Below are 12,016 nucleotides of genomic sequence, written 5' to 3'. Positions count from 1 at the left end.
AGCTCCTTGTTTGTTGTAGAAGAGTTACCGAATTTTGAGAATTTATAACTTTTGGAGTTTATCATTTTTCAGACATGTTTTCAAAGTCAAGAAGAAAAAACACTTATCTTCATGGCAAGCAAGTGTCGAATCGATACACCAAAAGACCCTATATATTTTCGCACGAAAGTGAAATAACCACTTTACAAGGAAAATCGGCCGAAAATCAATACATATCCACGCACACGCGCGCCAGCCCCGAGGCTGCTCCAAGCGAGTCGATGAATTTGTCGTCCAAGTAGCAACGGATGACACCCTATCATAGGACGCCGAGCCGCCGCTCCGACTTTACAAGCCACACCAACACAGACGGCGACCCTGCGGTCGAGTTCCCGAACAAGCCGTCGACTCTACCGCCTAAACAACCAAAAAGACACCTTACAAACATGATCTGGTGGCACCGTTCGGACTTACAAATCGCAACAACGCACACACCAACCCAGAGCCCACGTAGTGGATGAGCCAAATACTTGGTACCCAAGCAACCTTAGGCGACATCCACCCATATGGACCCCATGGTTCTAAGGCCTTCTCTGGTGCTCCACCATGTAGAAATGTTAAGGTTGCCAGGAGGACAAAAAATATGATGTGGCAAGATAGTTACAAGGAGAAAGAGCACTTTGATGACCTAGAAGAAACAATGCTAAGTACATGTACCTATTATTAATAGGATAACTAATACTTAAATGGGAGGAGATAATTACAATAGATTTCTTATACTCGTGCATTTTAAAATACTCTATCAAGATATCTATAATACCTAAATAGTTCATCCCCACTATCCTATTTCTCTTGACATGCAAGCTATCCACATCATCAACTTGCCACATCAGCATTTCTTCACTAGCTTACATAAGGGACCCACCACAGATTGACCAACATACATAATGGACATGTCACCCTTTGGTTACCAGCTGTAGAGAGTAGAGACCCACCACCGGTTCCCCAGCGTACACAAACAGCGTACAGAAGCCAAAAGAAAAATAACGTACAGAATTGCGACAGTCTCTCTCCCTCGGTTTAGCTAAATCCATCGACTTCCTTTTCCCTATGTATAGTCCAATGCGGCGGCTGGGATCCCATTACATATCACGCGCCAGGACCACCGGCTTGGCTCCCCTCTGCGATTTCCCGGGGATTGCTCACCCGCGACCCCTTCTCATCGGCACCGCCACTCCCTCTCTCTTCGTCAACCTCTCGGTCTATCCTCCCCTCGTCTGGTGCTACCCACGACGGCGACTACCAGCAGGGCCTTGGGGGAAGGTGACACCGGCGGGGATGCGGTAGCTAGGGAGGCGAGCGACAGCTGTTGGTGGTACCTGCATATCTCAATTTTGTTTTAAAAAGTTCAAAACTCTCAAATGCACCTCGGGTAGAACTTCATAGGTTTTGCCTGGACTTGCATTTCAGCTGTAGTGTGTTGTGATCGGTAGTTGTTTCCTTGACTACAAATTCAGAGTTGATTGGAATTTTGTGTCAGAGCTAACATCACTGAATCTGTCGGTGACACCACACACTGCTTGCAGTTCCTAGCTTTTCTCCTTGAAGCATGGCATCTATAGCGTGCGTGCCTAATCTCACAACCGTTTTTTCTCTCTAATGACTTTCTAAATTGCAAATTAATTTTGCTCCCAGATCATGCAACAGAAGGGTAACACTTGGACCATGGCATCTCCCTGACATTTTTGTACTCCCATTTTTATTTTCAATAATTTAGTGATTGATATCTTATTATATAATTCCAATTTTAAAATTGTTGATTCAAACTTGCTAGGATTCTTGACGATGTGTGGTAAGACGTCTGCTATCAATCAAATTTGGAACTCTTGAGAAGGTAAGGATGTTTCACTCATTTGTAATATTTAAAATATTTGTCAACTTTAGCTGCAACTATTTTTTACTTGCTTTACCCAGTTATATTTCTACAATGATTTGCCAAGGTAATTCCCTTCCTCTTTGTTATCCATTTCTCTTTACTTGCCTCCTCCACATTCATGATATAACCACTTCCCTATAAGCTTGCCTATCGTTGTATCCGCACAGGAACCCCTCCCACTGGAGTTGTGCCATCCACGCACATGAGGTGCAACAGTGCCATGGTGGCATGGCTTTGGAGCAGGAGCTATGCTTGCTGCCACCACGAGATATTCACGCACATCCACATATGCGCCATCCGTACACATGAGGTGCATCTGTCCCATGGTGTCCTCGCTTTAGAGCTGGAGCTGTCCTTGCTACTGCCGTGAGATATTCATGCACATTGACATATGTGCCTGACCTTGCCGCCTCTACCTGATGTGCACATCCACATATTGGCACATGCAATGCTGAAGAGGCACGTGACAATTTCCATTTGCCTGTGCTTTCTTTTACTATTCTTTTCTGTTCATACATGTTCATTACGCTTGGTTACGGCAGCGAGATATCATCTAAGGAATGATTAATCATCAAGAGGTGTACAAGGTAAAGCAAGGAATACATCAACTGTCTTGAGTATCGGTGAGTGCTTACATCATCTTAATGCCAATGGATCTTCGCTAATAAAAAAAGATTATCTCACAATATCACCTTATGATATTTGTACATATTGCGTTATTTTGGTATAAAAAAGAATATGCATGCCATAATCTGAATCAGAGAATGAACTGGGTCCAAACATATATAGAATGGTTAATGATCATGTGAAGACATTAGGATGGAGGATGGGGTCATGAACAAAAAGTTCTAGCTACTTCTTACATGCAGCTTGTATTTCCTTTCATATCTGCTGGTGGTTAAAGTTACTTCTCTTCTGCCATATCATATCCAGTAGTAAATTGAAAGCACCCATATGTGCAGAACTCACATGTGAGTTTCAGTGCTACGTCTTAGGTTTAGTTTCTTGATCACAAAAAAAGATGTTACTCCTATAATTTGATAATATACTTTTATTATATTACAATGATTTCATACTAAAGCTAAATTCATGTGGTGTTACATAGTGGACCTTTCTTTACACCATACCTTCCCGCAGTAACGCGCGGGGAATCATCTAGTTTATAGAAAACACAAATACAGACACATTTAGGACAGTAAAACTAACGCTAATCCCTGCCTTCTCGGGCCATCAACATCTAGACCATTCATTTTTGTGATCTTGCAACTTTTAGCCGTCTGGTCTCCATTAGTCGGTTGTCTCGCACGTCTCGCAGCAAGAGGTGTTCTCCCTTTCTTACTGGACTACGTCTGGCCATCCTCATCTCAGCAAAAAAGTTGAGTTTGGGTTGTTTGTGTTTTCCCCTATGGATCAAGGGATTTTTAAGTTTGGGTGAACACATGCTTTCGTTGTCCGTTTTAGTATTCATTTCCGCTTCCACACACAAATTAAAACAAATTGTGGTAGCAGGTAGGTCCATCTGTTTCCGCTCCGTTTTCATCCCTACTCATATGCATTTAGATACTAGATGAACGGTGAGCAACATCAGAGTTGCCATATCTTAGTCTTTGCAAAAAATATGTTCGTTCATTCAAACACTTTGATACCTCTCCTCCTCCAGCGTTTGCATTGTGCCCTCCTTTTGCAAAAAACATGTTTAGCACATCAAGCAAACATGCACATAGTTTTTGACAAGTTGCATGGACAAATGCATTTGACAAGCGACATGTGCAACTCACATGTTATCGTTATGTTAATTGTCCTCTCCTCCTCCAGCGTTTGCATTGTGCCCTCCTTTTGCAAAAAACACGTTTAGCACATCAAGCAAACATGCACATAGTTTTTGACAAGTTGCATGGACAAATGCATTTGACAGGCGACATGTGCAACTCACATGTTATCGTTAGGTTAAAATTGTTGATTCAAACTTGCTAGGATTCTTGACGATGTGTGGTAAGACGTCTGCTATCAATCAAATTTGGAATTCTTGAGAAGGTAAGGATGTTTCACTCATTTGTAATATTTAAAATATTTGTCAACTTTAGCTGCAACTATTTTTTACTTGCTTTACCCAGTTATATTTCTACAATGATTTGCCAAGGTAATTCCCTTCCTCTTTGTTATCCATTTCTCTTTACTTGCCTCCTCCACATTCATGATATAACCACTTCCCTATAAGCTTGCCTATCGTTGTATCCGCACAGGAACCCCTCCCACTGGAGTTGTTCCATCCACGCACATGAGGTGCAACAGTGCCATGGTGGCATGGCTTTGGAGCAGGAGCTATGCTTGCTGCCACCACGAGATATTCACGCACATCCACATATGCGCCATCCGTACACATGAGGTGCATCTGTCCCATGGTGTCCTCGCTTTAGAGCTGGAGCTGTCCTTGCTACTGCCGTGAGATATTCATGCACATCGACATATGTGCCTGACCTTGCCGCCTCTACCTGATGTGCACATCCACATATTGGCACATGCAATGCTGAAGAGGCACGTGACAATTTCCATTTGCCTGTGCTTTCTTTTACTATTCTTTTCTTTTCATACATGTTCATTACGCTTGGTTACGGCAGCGAGATATCATCTAAGGAATGATTAATCATCAAGAGGTGTACAAGGTAAAGCAAGGAATACATCAACTGTCTTGAGTATTGGTGAGTGCTTACATCATCTTAATGCCAATGGATCTTCGCTAATAAAAAAAGATTATCTCACAATATCACCTTATGATATTTGTACATATTGCGTTATTTTGGTATAAAAAAGAATATGCATGCCATAATCTGAATCAGAGAATGAACTGGGTCCAAACATATATAGAATGGTTAATGATCATGTGAAGACATTAGGATGGAGGATGGGGTCATGAACAAAAAGTTCTAGCTACTTCTTACATGCAGCTTGTATTTCCTTTCATATCTGCTGGTGGTTAAAGTTACTTCTCTTCTGCCATATCATATCCAGTAGTAAATTGAAAGCACCCATATGTGCAGAACTCACATGTGAGTTTCAGTGCTACGTCTTAGGTTTAGTTTATTGATCACAAAAAAAGATGTTACTCCTATAATTTGATAATATACTTTTATTATATTACAATGATTTCATACTAAAGCTAAATTCATGTGGTGTTACATAGTGGACCTTTCTTTACACCATACCTTCCCGCAGTAACGCGCGGGGAATCATCTAGTTTATAGAAAACACAAATACAGACACATTTAGGACAGTAAAACTAACGCTAATCCCTGCCTTCTCGGGCCATCAACATCTAGACCATTCATTTTTGTGATCTTGCAACTTTTAGCCGTCTGGTCTCCATTAGTCGGTTGTCTCGCACGTCTCGCAGCAAGAGGTGTTCTCCCTTTCTTACTGGACTACGTCTGGCCATCCTCATCTCAGCAAAAAAGGTGAGTTTGGGTTGTTTGTGTTTTCCCCTATGGATCAAGGGATTTTTAAGTTTGGGTGAACACATGCTTTCGTTGTCCGTTTTAGTATTCATTTCCGCTTCCACACACAAATTAAAACAAATTGTGGTAGCAGGTAGGTCCATCTGTTTCCGCTCCGTTTTCATCCCTACTCATATGCATTTAGATACTAGATGAACGGTGAGCAACATCAGAGTTGCCATATCTTAGTCTTTGCAAAAAATATGTTCGTTCATTCAAACACTTTGATACCTCTCCTCCTCCAGCGTTTGCATTGTGCCCTCCTTTTGCAAAAAACATGTTTAGCACATCAAGCAAACATGCACATAGTTTTTGACAAGTTGCATGGACAAATGCATTTGACAGGCGACATGTGCAACTCACATGTTATCGTTATGTTAATTGTCCTCTCCTCCTCCAGCGTTTGCATTGTGCCCTCCTTTTGCAAAAAACACGTTTAGCACATCAAGCAAACATGCACATAGTTTTTGACAAGTTGCATGGACAAATGCATTTGACAGGCGACATGTGCAACTCACATGTTATCGTTATGTTAATTGTCCTCTCCTCCTCCAGCGTTTGCATTGTGCCCTCCTTCTCCGGTGTGTGCGGTGTGACATCCTCCTCTGGCGTTTGCATTGTGCCCTCCTCCTGGACTGGAACACATGAAATCCTCGAATCAGGATTCATAGTTGAGCAGACCGGGTGATTTGAAGAGGAGGGAAGGGGGATTTGGCCCGATCCATGAGGCAGGCGACACGATCGGATTAGTGTTAATCAGAAGAAAATCAGGGAGGGGGAGAATCAGGAAGTTCCTGCATACCCTGGGATGACGAATAATGGAGTTCTTCTTTCCTCGCGGAGGAGGAGGAGGAGAAGAAACCAGGTAAAAAAGGTGAAAAATAGTTTTGCGATTGCGAGCGAGGGATCTATGTATGAATGAGCGAAGGAGTTGGGTGGGGCGGTAGGCGTCCAACTCCGACACGTCTCTGCATGATTGTCCACCGTGGTTCACTGCGCACATCTTGGTGTCCATGGCTCCGCGTTGGGAGTACATTCCGCACATGACGTGACATGCGCTAGGATGGATCACTACGGAATTTTCAACAAAAGTTGGGATTTCAAAAAAGATTTGTTTTTTCTTGTATAGCCACAACACGAACAAAGTATTCCTAAGTCGGCAAATTGAAATTGACAAGTCAGTATTAATGCCTTGTGGTTGATAGTCACATTGTCTTCCAATGAGATAGTTGCAATAGAGGACTTGAACAAATCCATAATTTGCAAGCCTATGTACCGTGTCTAGAACATTTGCCCGTGTAGACAAATTCTACAAGAAGCAATTGGAATATGCTAACTTTGCAATTTGCCTTTTGTGTTTTGTAACGTGGTTTGGTCACATTACAATAAAACCTAAAAAATCTCCTTCCCTTGGCTCTAGGGGAAAACCCTAGCTTTAGTGTAGCGAGCATTGGCGATGCTTGGGATCCCTCCCTTCTTGGAGGCATTGATCTTGAGCTGGTGGGCGTGATAGACCGGCGATGGCTTTGCTTTGCATGGTTGTGGGGTTGGCTACTCTCCTTCATGTCGGTGTGGCGTCTTGTTTCGCAACAATGATGTGGCGAGATGTGCAAGGTCACCACAGGGCTTCGGTAGTTGGGTCTTTCCGATGTGTTTTACTTGTTTCCTCCAATCTCGATATGTCGTCATGAAGTTGGAGCTTGTCGTGGGGATAGATCCAATAGTAATAGAGGTAGGAGAACAAGGCTTGATCTAAACGAGACACAAGTGGTGACACAAGTATACAAGTTCATGCCCTCTCCGGTGGAGGTAAAAGCCCTAGTCCTGTCCCAAGGGGAGATGTTTCTTGTGTATGGCTTTAGGATTGCAAGGGTTGCAAACCTGTAACTGGGGGTCGGGGGTAGGCTTATATAGAGCATGTAATACACCCACGGGGGCTTACCACCTAGCTACGTTAATGTTCCCACTACAAGAGGTAACATACACTCTTGGTTGTCTATGATAACGGCTAGTAACGCCAGGCTTTAATGCTTAGTGGACATCTCCATCTCCATTGGTCCTCTTGGATGTTGGCCTCCTGAATAAACTGAGTGTATGCCCTTCGCAGTGTGAACCGAGTGACGAAATTCTCTCTGCGGGTACCCACACTGACTAATAAAAACCCCATGCTATTGACATTGTCTTGGACCATAAAGAATACATGCTTGGGCCTCCATAGGCCTTTGTGTTGGGGAACGTAGAAATTTCAACAAAATTTCCTACGCACACGCAAGATCATGGTGATGCATAGCAACGAGAGGGGAGAGTGTTGTCTACGTACCCTCGTAGACCGAAAGCGGAAGCATTAGCACAATGCGGTTGATGTAGTCATACGTCTTCACGATCCGACCGATCAAGTACCGAACGTACGACACCTCCGAGTTGAGCACACGTTCAGCCCGATGACGTCCCTCGAACTCCGATCCAGCCGAGTGTTGAGGGAGAGTTTCGTCAGCACGACGGCGTGGTGACGATGATGATGTTCTACCGACGCAGGGCTTCGCCTAAGCACCGCTACAATATTATCGAGGTAGACTATGGTGGAGGGGGGCACCGCACACGGCTAAGAGATCAATGATCAATTATTCTGTATACGGGGTGCCCCCTGCCCCAGTATATAAAGGAGCAAGGGGGGAGGTGCGGCCGGCTAGGAGAGGCACGCCAGGAGGAGTCCTACTCCCACCGGGAGTAGGAGTCCCTCCCTTCCTTGTTGGAGTCGGAAAGGAGAGGGAAGGAGAGAGAGGGGGAAAGGAAAGGGGGGCGCCGCCACCCTCCTTGTCCAATTCGGACTTGGGGGGGGGGGCGCGGCTGCCCCTTGGCCGCCTCTCCTCTTCCACCACTTGGGCCCATGAGGCCCATTAACCTCCAAGGGGGGTTCCGGTAACCCCCCGGTACTCCGGTATATACCCGATAACCCCCGAAACCATTCCGGTGTCCGAATATAGTCGTCCAATATATCAATCTTCATGTCTCGACCATTTCGAGACTCCTCGTCATGTCCGTGATCACATCCGGGACTTCGAACAACCTTCGGTACATCAAAACATATAAACTCATAATATAACTGTCATCATAACGTTAAGCGTGCGGACCCTACGGGTTCGAGAACTATGTAGACATGTCCGAGACACGTTTCCGGTCAATAACCAATAGCGGAACCTGGATGCTCATACTGGCTCCCACATATTCTACGAAGATCTTTATCGGTCAGACTGCATAATAACATACGTTGTTCCCTTTGTCATCGGTATGTTACTTGCCCGAGATTCGATCGACGGTATCTCAATACCTAGTTCAATCTCGTTACCGGCAAGTCTCTTTACTCGTTCCGTAATACATCATCTCGCAACTAACTCATTAGTTGCAATGCTTGCAAGGCTTAAGTGATGTGCATTACCGAGAGGGCCCAGAGATACCTCTCCGGCAATCGAAGTGACAAATCCTAATCTCGAAATACGCCAACCCAACATGTACTTTCGGAGACACCTGTAGAGCACCTTTATAATCACCCAGTTACGTTGTGACGTTTGGTAGCACACAAAGTGTTCCTTCGGTAAACGGGAGTTGCATAATCTCATAGTCATAGGAACATGTATAAGTCATGAAGAAAGCAATAGCAATATACTAAACGATCGGGTGCTATGCTAACGGAATGGGTCAAGTCAATCACATCATTCTCCTAATGATGTGATCCCGTTGATCAAATGACAACTCATGTCTATGGTTAGGAAACATAACCATCTTCGATTAACGAGCTAGTCAAGTAGAGGCATACTAGTGACACTCTGTTTGTCTATGTATTCACACATGTATTATGTTTCCGGTTAATACAATTCTAGCATGAATAATAAACATTTATCATGATATAAGGAAATAAATAATAACTTTATTATTGCCTCTAGGGCATATTTCCTTCACTTTGTTGGGTTTTGTGTCACCATGGGCCTACCCGGTGGGAGATAACATCGTCAGAGTTGCCTCGGAGGGCCTAGACAGTGAAGATGATGGTTGTTCGATGGTCTTCGAGGATGCCTTAGTTGGTGTGAGCTTGGCATATTTCTTCTAAATATGGTCATCACCAAAATCAGATATATCTCATCGTTGCTCCTGGTGGCCGACTGTTTGGCATAGGTCGATGCGGGCTTCGTGAAGAGGGCTAAACCGGTGGGGTTTGTTGCGAAGTCATTCGCTTGCGGAGCTATGATGACGGTGACACTTGTAGTCAAATTCGGTGGTTCTCCTCCCTCGACGGCGTGTGTGGTTTTTTATTGATAGTCACATCGGTTGGTGGTGCCCCTTCGCGTGTAGCAGTCTTCGCCTAGTTTTTCACAATTAACTAGGCAATTCTACTTTCCTTTTTAATGAGATGATGCCCCTGTTTAAAAAAAAACTTATTTTTTACACTTTAGCTACACGTAAGTTGCCTCCAAATTCAATTTGGGCTAGTCAATTTTTTGACCTTTGATTGGTGCTTCAAGATTCATGCTCATTTTTTCCATGTTGTATCTTGTGTCTTTTTGGGTTGGGAAAAATTGACGAGCCTCTATTTACGACCTAGCCCTTCCCCCTCTTCCTTTGTTTTTTGCTCAGTTTTTTTTGTTCTTATGTGTTTTTGCTTTTGTTTTTCTTTATTAATCGGTAATTTTTTTTCCTTTTGTGGATATTTTTTAGATGTTGGGTGAGTGTATATGTGTACACACAAATACTATAAAAAATTATTAAAATTGCACTATTATATGATTATTCTTTTCATACTACAAAAATGCACTTTCAATGCAAAGTTGTATGCAAGTTTTTTATATTTATTTTATTTTGTTATTAAAGGGCAATAACAATGTAAAATTTCATTATTTTTAATTTTGTATAAGTTCTTATTTCGATTTTCTTCTTCTTTAAAGGTAACACCAATGCCACTATTATATGCTAATTCATGTATAATTTTTAAAGGCGTATTTTTTGTGTATATTGTGTGTATATTGTGTGCATATTTTTTATTACTATTTTCTATTTCTTCTTAAAGGGTAACACTAATGCCAATAATTAATTTCCTTAGACTTATTTTGATGTTGTTATAATTTTTTACTAATATTTTCTTAAAGGGTAATATGAAAGTCACTAATTCACTATTTCTTAGAAAACTTCATTATTTTGATTTAGTTTTAGTTTTTTATGTGTAATACCAGTTCCACTAACTCAATACTTCTTGCAAAACTATTTTTTTTGCGAAAATCTCACTTTTTATGTTTATTCTTGAATATTACGAGAAAAAGATTTTTATGTAAATTTTTCATTGTTTGATTTAGATTTATTTTCATTCTTTTTTCTTCTTAAAAGGGTAATACAAATCACACTAATTCATTGTTTCTCACAATTCTTTATTATTTTGACCTTTTAGTTAATATTTTTTTTCTTTAAGAGTAACACCAATGCCACTAATTCATTCCTTCTCAGGAAACATTTTTATGCTACAATTTCATTATTATATAGTTATACATGCACATTATAAAAAGAGCAATTTCTGTGTAAATTATGTGCAAATTTTGTCAGGGTAATACCAAGGTCACTAATTCAGTCATTCTTAGAAAATTTCATTACTTTGAATTTGTTTTAGTCTTTTTTCTTTTCTTCTTAAAGGGTAATACAAATGCCACTAATTCATTCTTTCTTATGAAACTAGATTTTGTTTTAGTTTATTCTTCATTTTTCCCTTTTAAGGGCAATAACAATGCCACTAATTCATTCTTCCATAGGACATTTTTTTCTTTTGAAAACCCCACTATTATGTGCTTAACATTGCATATTATAAAATACACAATTTTTTTGCAAATTATGTGCAAATTTTGAAATTCTTTTGTGATTGGGATCGGGCAAGTAAAAAACTTAACCACACCTGCCTCTTTTTCCCAAATTTGTTTTAGTTTTATATTTCATTTTGTTTCTTCTTCAAGGGTAATACCAATGCGACTAATTCATTTCTTCTTAGAAAACTTCATTTTCCCAAAAAGTCAACTATTATATGTTTATTATAGCATATTATAAAAAATTGTAACTAGTTTTTCGCATTTTGTCTCTTTTTAAAGGGTAACACCCATGCCGCTAATTTGTTCTTTATTAGAAAACATTTTTGTTCATTTATATCATATTTGTCTGATGTCTTACGAGGTATTGGGCCAGTTTTTTCGTATGTTTTAGACCAAGATCAAGTATCTGATGGACTTCTGTTCATTTGTTGCATAGGGTCGGCTCATACTAAAAAGGTCGACTGGGACCAAACACTTTTTGTATTAATGTATGTCTTTATTTACTCACAAGAAAAAAATATTTTATGGCTCTAATTCTAAATGATACTAAAATCATTTTTTATCTCCCATGTGCTGATGTTTATGGCTCTAATTCTAATTTTATTAATTTCTTTGATTTATGTTATGTAGAAAAGAGTGGCTGGAGATTTGTATACACCTGCCATGTTGGAAATTCGTTTCTAGTCCAACTCAAACAGTACAGTCATAAATCCGAATGCATGGGGCATCAGCAGGCAGCTCATGTTTTTTTTTTTGAATTGTTTGAATTG

The sequence above is a fragment of the Triticum dicoccoides genome, chromosome 4B (genome assembly GCF_002162155.2).
Source record: "Triticum dicoccoides isolate Atlit2015 ecotype Zavitan chromosome 4B, WEW_v2.0, whole genome shotgun sequence".
Lineage (NCBI taxonomy): Eukaryota > Viridiplantae > Streptophyta > Magnoliopsida > Poales > Poaceae > Triticum > Triticum dicoccoides.
This window is presented reverse-complemented; position numbering follows the sequence as displayed.